This window comes from Rhinopithecus roxellana, chromosome 19 (genome assembly GCF_007565055.1).
Source record: "Rhinopithecus roxellana isolate Shanxi Qingling chromosome 19, ASM756505v1, whole genome shotgun sequence".
Lineage (NCBI taxonomy): Eukaryota > Metazoa > Chordata > Mammalia > Primates > Cercopithecidae > Rhinopithecus > Rhinopithecus roxellana.
The window spans coordinates 46,329,172-46,337,148 of NC_044567.1; the positions used below are offsets into that span (position 1 = coordinate 46,329,172).

At 54.1% G+C, this 7,977-nt stretch overlaps 1 pseudogene; it reads left to right on the forward strand.

The window, feature by feature from the left end:
• Nucleotides 1-2,874: 2,874 nt before the first annotated feature.
• Nucleotides 2,875-6,014, forward strand: LOC115894933 (annotated as a pseudogene).
• Nucleotides 6,015-7,977: the final 1,963 nt, after the last annotated feature.

Here is a 7,977-nt window from a genome sequence, read left to right on the forward strand (position 1 = left end):
CTGCCTGAGTTACACAGTCTTTCTTTTTTTTGAGACGGAGTCTCACCTCTTCACCAGGCTGGAGTGTAGTGGCACTATCCCAGCTCACTGAAACCACCGACTCCCTGGTTCAAGCAATTCTCCTGTCTCAGCCTCCCGATAGCACGCGTCACCATGCTCAGCTAATTTTTTGTATTTTTAGTAGAGATGGGGTTTCACCACGTTGGCCAAGATGGTCCGATCTCCTGACCTTGTGATCCACCCCACTCGGCCCCCAAAGTATCGGGATTACAGGCATGAGCCACCACCGCCGGGCCTTGTTTTTCTTTCAATGAACTTTATTGAAGCAAAAATGTACATACAATTTAATGCACACATCTTAACGTACAGTTCCATGAGTATTAACAAGTGTATGCTCCCATGCAACAATCACCCTCCTCATCAAATATAGGGCATTCCATCATCCTGAAAGTCCCTCCCTTTACAGGCAATCTTTCCTTACACCCTGCCACAGGCAACTACTGATCTGATTCCATCACTATAGATTGTTTTTCCCTGTTTTAGAAGTTTTGACCAGGCACGGTGGTCACGCCTGTAATCCCAGCACTTTGGGAGGCCAAGGAGGGTGGATCATCTGAGGTCAGGAGTTCCAGACCAGCCTGGCCAACATTGTGAAACCCCATCTCTACTAAAAATACAAAAATTTAGCTAGGCGTGGTGGTCGGTGGCTGTAATTCCAGCTACTCAGGAGGCTGAGGCAGGAGAATTGCTTGAACCCGGAGGCGGAGGTGCAGTGAGCACAGATCCCCGCATTGCACCCAGACTGGGCAAAAAGAGCGAAACTCCGTCTCAAAAAAAAAAAAAGAAAAGAAAAGAAAAAATTAGCAAAAGTCCGGGGATGGTGGCTCACGCCTGTAATCACAGCACTTTAGGAAGCCAAGGAGGGCGGATCACTTGAGTCTGGAGTTTGAGACCAGCCTGGCCAACATTGAAACCCGTCTCTACTAAAAATACAAAAATTAGCAGAAAGCCTTGAACCGTGAACCGGAGGGGGAGGTTGCAGTGAGCCGAGATCACGCCACGCTCTACAGCATGGGCAAAACAGAGCGAGACTCCATCTCAAAAAATAAATAAATAAATAAATATTAGCAAAAGACTGAATAGGCACTTTATAAAAGAATGCATACAAATGGCCAATCAGCGCGTGAAACAGGTCAATACATTATCTCCAGAGAAATGTAAATCAAATTGCAATGGTGTGCCTATGACATCATTCAACGGCCAACGCTAAAGATTTAGAAATCAAATGTTGGCCATGCCATAGAAAACTGGAACCACCATACACTGATTTGGAAATCTAGAATGGAACAACCATTTCAAAAAAAATCGTGTGATAGTTCTTATAAGTTAAACATACACTTACATGATCGAACAACTCCACTCCCTAGTACCCAAGATAAAGGAAAACTATCCACACAAAGACAGGAATGTTACAGAGCTAAAACAATGGGCAAAACTGGAAACACACATGTCTATCAAAGAAGAGAAAAATAAATCTGCTTTTAAAAAGATTGAAATATCTTGATTTTAATACCCGAAAAATTTATTTCCCCCTAGACTGTCAATTCCAGCTCAGCAGGCTCTGTAACCATCTTATTTACTACCATTCGCTCAGTGTCTAGCAAGGAGTAAGCGCGCAATAAATGTTTGGTGAATGAATGAAAGAATGCCCGCTTTCATACACTAATGGGTTTATAGCCACCACCCCTCGGGCCTTTTACGCCCTCATTCCTTCCAGGTACAAACGCTACCTGGGCTAGGCCGAATGTGGCTCGCAGCGGGTCTGGGAGCGGGGCACCCACCTGCAGCTCCCGCAGCGGAGGCGCGTGCCCCTGGGGGCCGAGGCAGCGCCCGCGGCTGGAGGGGCCCGGGGCGGACGCCGAGCAGAAGAATGCGCGAAGCGCGGGGTGCCCCGGCGGGCGGCGGGCGGCGGCCGGGCACGCTAGGACCGACGGCGCGGGACGCCCCGAAGCCTTGCAGCACTTGCCGGTCTCACCGAGAGAGCTGCACGGCCCCGCGGCCCTGCAGGGCACAGGGCAGCCCCCCGGACTCCCGGTGGTGCGCGGGCCGGCGGGGCAGCGGGGCAGCGGGGCAGCGGGGCAGGCCGAGGGCGGCCGGGCGGGCCGAGGGCGGCGGGGGCGGGACAGGACAGACGAGAATCCCGCGGAGGTGAGGCCGGGCGCCGTCCCGCCCCCGAAGGCAGGCCCTGAGCCCCAGCCCCGCCCCGGCCTGCTGGGGCGTGGGCTCCGGCTCCGGCTCCGCTCTCTCGCTTGGCTCGGGAACCCGCGTGGGCGCTGGCTCCGTCTGCCAGGGTGAGGGGCGGGAAGGGGCGCGCGGGTCCCGGTCCCGGAAATCGGGCGGGGACGGAAAGGGCTCGGGCTGCAGAGCCTCCAGACTCAGTCGCACGCTCAGATTTCGGGGTTTCTCCCCCCGGCGGGGATCGCGTAACTTCCTCATTCCTGCCTGGACCCCTGTCCCCGGCCCGCCTGGCCTGGGTAAGCCCTGCGAGCCCGCGCTCCCTCGCCCGCACCCGGGGCCGCTTCCCGCGCAGCTGCTGTGCCGCCCCAGGTCGGAGCCTTCCGGGCCTGGCTGGGTGTTCCCCGGTCTCTGGTTACGGGACGGGGCGGGGGTCGGGGAGCGGGACTGGGACTGGGATTGTGGAGAAGGACTAAGGTAGGGATGGGGGCTCGAAGGGGTCGGTGGGGCGTGCAAACTGGTCGGGCGTCATCAGCGGGCGGTCAGGAGTCCGTGGGGGAAGAGGAGGACCTGTGGGAGTTAGGATGGTGGGCGGGTCCTGCAGGGCAACTCGCCTCCCGGAGGATCCTAATTTCCAGGATGATGGCGACCCCTGAGAGCCTCTTCCACTGGGGGCGAGCTGGACTCCAGCCAGCTCCAGATGGAGTCCGATGAGGTGGACACTCTGAGGGAGGAGAGGACCCAGGTACACGAGAAATATGAATGGCCCTCAGGAGGAGGCGTGGGGAGCCAGGGGCTGGCCGTGGGGGTCTACACCCTCGACTTTCTTTCCTCCTAGCCGACCGGATGCACCCGTTTCTGGCCATCTATGAGCTTCAGCCTCTGAAAGTGCACCCCTTGGTGTTCGCAACTGGGGTCCCTGTAGCCCGGGTGGTGGGCACCGAAAGATACACCAGCGGATCCAAGGTGGCCAGACTGGCCCAGGGAGGGGAAAGGGAGAGCGGCCCGGAATGGATCCAAAGTGGCTGTGCTGCCCCAGGGAAGAGGGAAAGGGAGGGCTGGCCAGAGTGGGGAGGCGGGGACTCAACACAGGGGTCATCCATTCAGTTCCTCACAACCCTAGGTGGGAACCTGCACTCTGTATTCTGTCCGCTTGACTCACGGCGACTTACCTGGACAACCAAGAAGAAGTTTCGTCATTTTCAGGAGCTGCATCGGGACCCCTCTGAGACACAAAGTCTTGATGAGTCTGCTCCCTCTGCTCGGTGAGGGATCAGACTGATTCTGTAGAGGGCAGGTTCCCCCCACCCTCCTTTTGCCTGTCCACCCCAGGCCACAATCTTTCCTCCCTGCAACTCTGGCCACTGGGCTCCTCCCCTGACCCCAGTTACCAGGAAACTTTCCCTGCTCAGCTTTCCCTGTCCATGGTTCTGTGCCAGCATCTCAGCGGGCGGGATGCCCAAAATGCTCTTGGCAGCCTCACCCTTTTCTACTCTCCATTCAGGGTAGGGGCCTTCCTTTTGCCAGACTCTAGACTTTTTTGCTTGTTTTTGTTTTTTGTTTTGGACAAGGTCTCCCTCTGTCACCCAGGCTAGAGTGCACTGGTATGATCTTGGCCACGTCAACCTCCTGGGCTCAAGCAATCCTCCCACCTCAGCCTCCCGAGTAGCTGGGACCACAGCCACCATACCTAACTAATTTTGTGTATTTTGTAGAGATGGGGTGCTGTTGTGTTGCCCAGGCTGGTCTTAAATCCTGAGCTCAAGTGATCCGCCTGCTGCAGCCTCCCCAAGTGCTGGGATTCCAGGCATGAGCCACCACACCTGGCCATCTCCAGGCCTCCTCTTTTCCTCCAAGCCCCATCTCCAGTGTTTTCAGGAACCAGAGCACCCAGCCTCCCAGCTCTTACCTGAACCTCATCCATCCTTTCCACGTTTGCCGTTGCCTATTCTCCAGCCCAAGATGCAGCCAACAGAGAGAGGCCCTCTCTACCCCGGGCAGGTCCTGAGGGCTCCACCAGACATGCAGCCAGCAAACAGGTGGGACCGATGCCAGGTCCTCTGGGAAGGGATTGGATGTTGCAAATGTCTCTGGTCCCATCTGTCTCTCTCTCTCTCATCTCCACTTTAAAATACCTGGAGAATACCTCAACCGCCTCTTGACCAGTCTTTCTATCGCAACTACCATGCTTTGGTAAGGTCCAGGAACTGATTTTAGATGTGGGAGCAGGATCATCAGACCCTCAGGGAAGGAGGGCCAGGGGCCCCAGGGTCTGAGGAGCTGAAAGCCAGGTGTCTTCTCGGCCTTTTGTTTTCCTTTGCAGACAGAATCCTGGAAGTCAGTCAGCTGTCCTTTATCCCAGACCTGGGCTGCAAAGGACTGTGAGTGTCTGGCCCCCTTCACCCAGGCATCCGTAGACATCACTCTTAATTTCTCCCTGCCTGAGAATGGGGCAAGCAGTGCAAGGTGGGCTGGGGGTCTGAGTCCTCATCCAGCCTGTCTTCCTGATTGTCCCACAGGGAGGGGACGATCCGGAAGCGCTCAGGTGGCCACCGCGTTCCTGGTCTCACCTGCTGTGGCCGAGACCAAGTTTGTTATCGCTGGTCCAAGAGGTAAGGGCTATGGCCGAGCAGCTGGGCAGTGGGTGGGGTGAGAAAAAATTGCGAGGGCAGAGAGAACACAGGGAGCCTTTCTGCTCTAGGTGGCTGTGGTGAAGGACTCCTTCCTGCTGTACATGTGCCTCGAGACGGGTGCCATCTCATTTGTTCAGCTCTTTGACCCTGGCTTTGAGGTGCAGGTGGGGAAAAGGAGCACGGAGGCACGGTACGCGTGCGGACTCGACACCTCCCACAGGTGAGGCCTCCCTGGGGGTGGAGACACCAGCTGATGGGTGAGCCAGCCTACAGCCCTGCTGGGAGTGAGTAAGAGAGACCACAGTAGAGAGGAAAGCTTTCCCACCTCCCTGGATCCGGACATAGTTTTGAACCAGGGAACTGGTCAGCCAGATGCTTGGACGCTCTTAGAGACTGGGCCCAGAGAAAGGGGATTAGTAGAAGCCCAGGAAAGGAACTGCTACGATAAAGGAAATTCCATTGTTCGTTTGTTCATTCACAAACCTGAGTGCCTGTATAATACTGGTTGCTGATAAAATACTAGGCTCCAACTGTTAGTAAGGTGGATACGGCCAGGCACGGTTTCTCATGCCTGTAATCCCAGCACTTCGGGAGGCCGAGGTGGGCGGATCACCTGAGGTCAGGATCGAGACAGCCTGGCCAACATGGTAAAACCCGTCTCTACTAAAAATGCAAAAATTAGCCAGGTGTGGTGGTGCTGGCCTGTAATCTCAGCTATTGGGGAGGCTGAGGCAGGAGAATCGCTTGAAGCCAGGGTGCAGAGGTTGCAGTAAGCAGAGATCGCACCACTGCATTCCAACCTGGGGGACAAGAGCTAAACTCTGTGTCAAAATAAATAAACAAATAAGGCAGATACATACACACCCTGTCTCTGTGGAGTTGTGATTAGGGACCAAGGGAGGAAGTGAGAAAGAAAGGGGAGGTCTCTGGGCAAGATCATATGTATGGAGGGCGAGGATTTATGGTCCATCTCATCGTTCCCATCCAGGTCCTTGATTCTCAAGTGCAGCAGCTACGGCAGGCACGGTGTGGGCCCAAGAGATCACTGAGCTGGCGGCGGGCCCAGGCCGAGACTTCCTACAGCTGCACCAGCATGACAGCTATGCCCCACCCCGGCCTGGGACCAGGCCCGGTGGTGGACACTGACATCCCTTCTGTGGCCTTCTTGACCCCCTGTGTAGTCTCTGAGTCCTCACCTTCTCTTTGATCTCCTCTGAATCCTCTGACCTCAGCGATCACACCATGTGACTTCCTTAATCTTCTTGACACTTTGATATCTTCAACCACATTGATCTCTCTGATTTCGCTCTGACCTTTCTGACCCTCAGACTTGGTCATCTCTTCTGACCCTTGACGTCTGTAACCTCCTATAACTTTTTAAAGCCCCCTCTACCATACTGACCCTCTCTGTTTCTATGATCTTTTCAAATCTGATTTAGTCCTTCATTAATAACATTTCTCTTTTTTTTTTTTTTTTTTGAGAGTTTTGCTCTATTGATCTCAGCTCACTGCAACCCTGCCTCCGAGGTTCAAGTGATTCTCCTGCCTCAGCCTCCCAAGTAGCTGGGACTACAGGCCCCCACCACCACACCCAGCTATCTTTGTATTTTAGTACGATGGGGTTTTACCATGTGGCCAGGCTGGTCTCAAACTCCTGACCTCAGGTGATCCGCCCCGCCTCGGCCTCCAAAGTGCTGGGATTAAGGCATGAGCCACCACGCCCGCCTTAATAAACATTTTCTAAGCACCTAGCAGTGCTGGCAGTATGACACAGGCCTCTCTGGGTTAGGGAAGTAGGTGATCAAATCATAAAACAATGAACTTGCCATACTGGTGACAGGTAGAAGGTAACAAGCACAGACAGGGGGTACCTGACCCAGCAGGGATATCAGGAAGGTTTCCAGGAGGTGGTGAGCCTGAAGTAGTTTTGCTTTAAATCACAGACTGACGCAATATTAATTTGTTTATGGTTTTTGTTTGAGACAGTGTCTTGCTCTGTTACCCAGGCTGGAGTACAGTAGTGTGATCGGGGCTCACTGCAGCCTCGACCTCCCAGGCTCAAAAATCCCCTGCCTCAGCCTCCCAAGTAGCTGAGACTACAGGCCCATGCCACCACAACAGGCTAATTTTTTAAATTTTTTGTAAATAATTTTTTTTTTATTAGCCAGGTGTGGTCTGAACTCCTGGGTTCAAGGATCCTCTTGCCTCGGCTCCCCAGCACTGGAATTGCAGGCATGAGGGACAGTGCCTCGCCTATATAAACTTTTTTTTTTTTTAAAGATAGAGTTTCGCTCCTGCTGCCCAGGCTAGAGTGCAGTGGCACAATCTCGGCTCACTGCAACCTCTACCTCCCAGGTGCAAGCGATTCTCCTGCCTCAGCCTCCCAAGTAGCTGGGATCACAGGTGCGTGCCACCACACCCCTATTTTTTTTTGTTTATTTGTTGTTTTTTGAGACGAAGTCTCTCTTGTCGCCAGGCTGGAGTGCAGTGGCACGATCCTGGCTCACTGCAACCTCTGACTCCCTGGTTCAAGTGATTCTCCTGCCTCAGCCTCCCGAGTAGCTAGGATTACAGGCATACACCACCACATCCAGCTAATTTTGTATTTTTAGGAGAGCCAGGGTTTCACCATGTTGGCTAGGCTGGTCTCAATATCCTGACCTCGTGATCCACCTGCCTCGGCCTCCCAAAGTGCTGGGATAACAGGCGTGAACCACAGCGCCCGGCTAATTTTTGTATTTCTAGTAGAGACGGGGTTTCACTAGTTGGCCAGGCTGGTCTAAAACCCTGACCTTGTGATCCACCTGCCTCGGCCTCCCAAAGTGCTGGGATTACAGGCGTGAGCCGCCGCGCCCAGCTATAACTTCTAAAAAGCCAAAAACAATCCACAGTGATGGAAATCAGATCAGCAGTTGCCTGTGGCAGGGTGTGGGGAAAAGATTGTCTGGGCGATCAAACGGGGCACACGAGGGAACATTCCAGGAAGATGAAAATGTCCTGTATTTTGATAGCGGGTGATTGCATGGGAACAGCGTACACTTGCTGATCCTCCTGGAACTCTACGAGATAGATAAAATGCAGAACAGTCCAGGCAGAGAAGACAGAAATT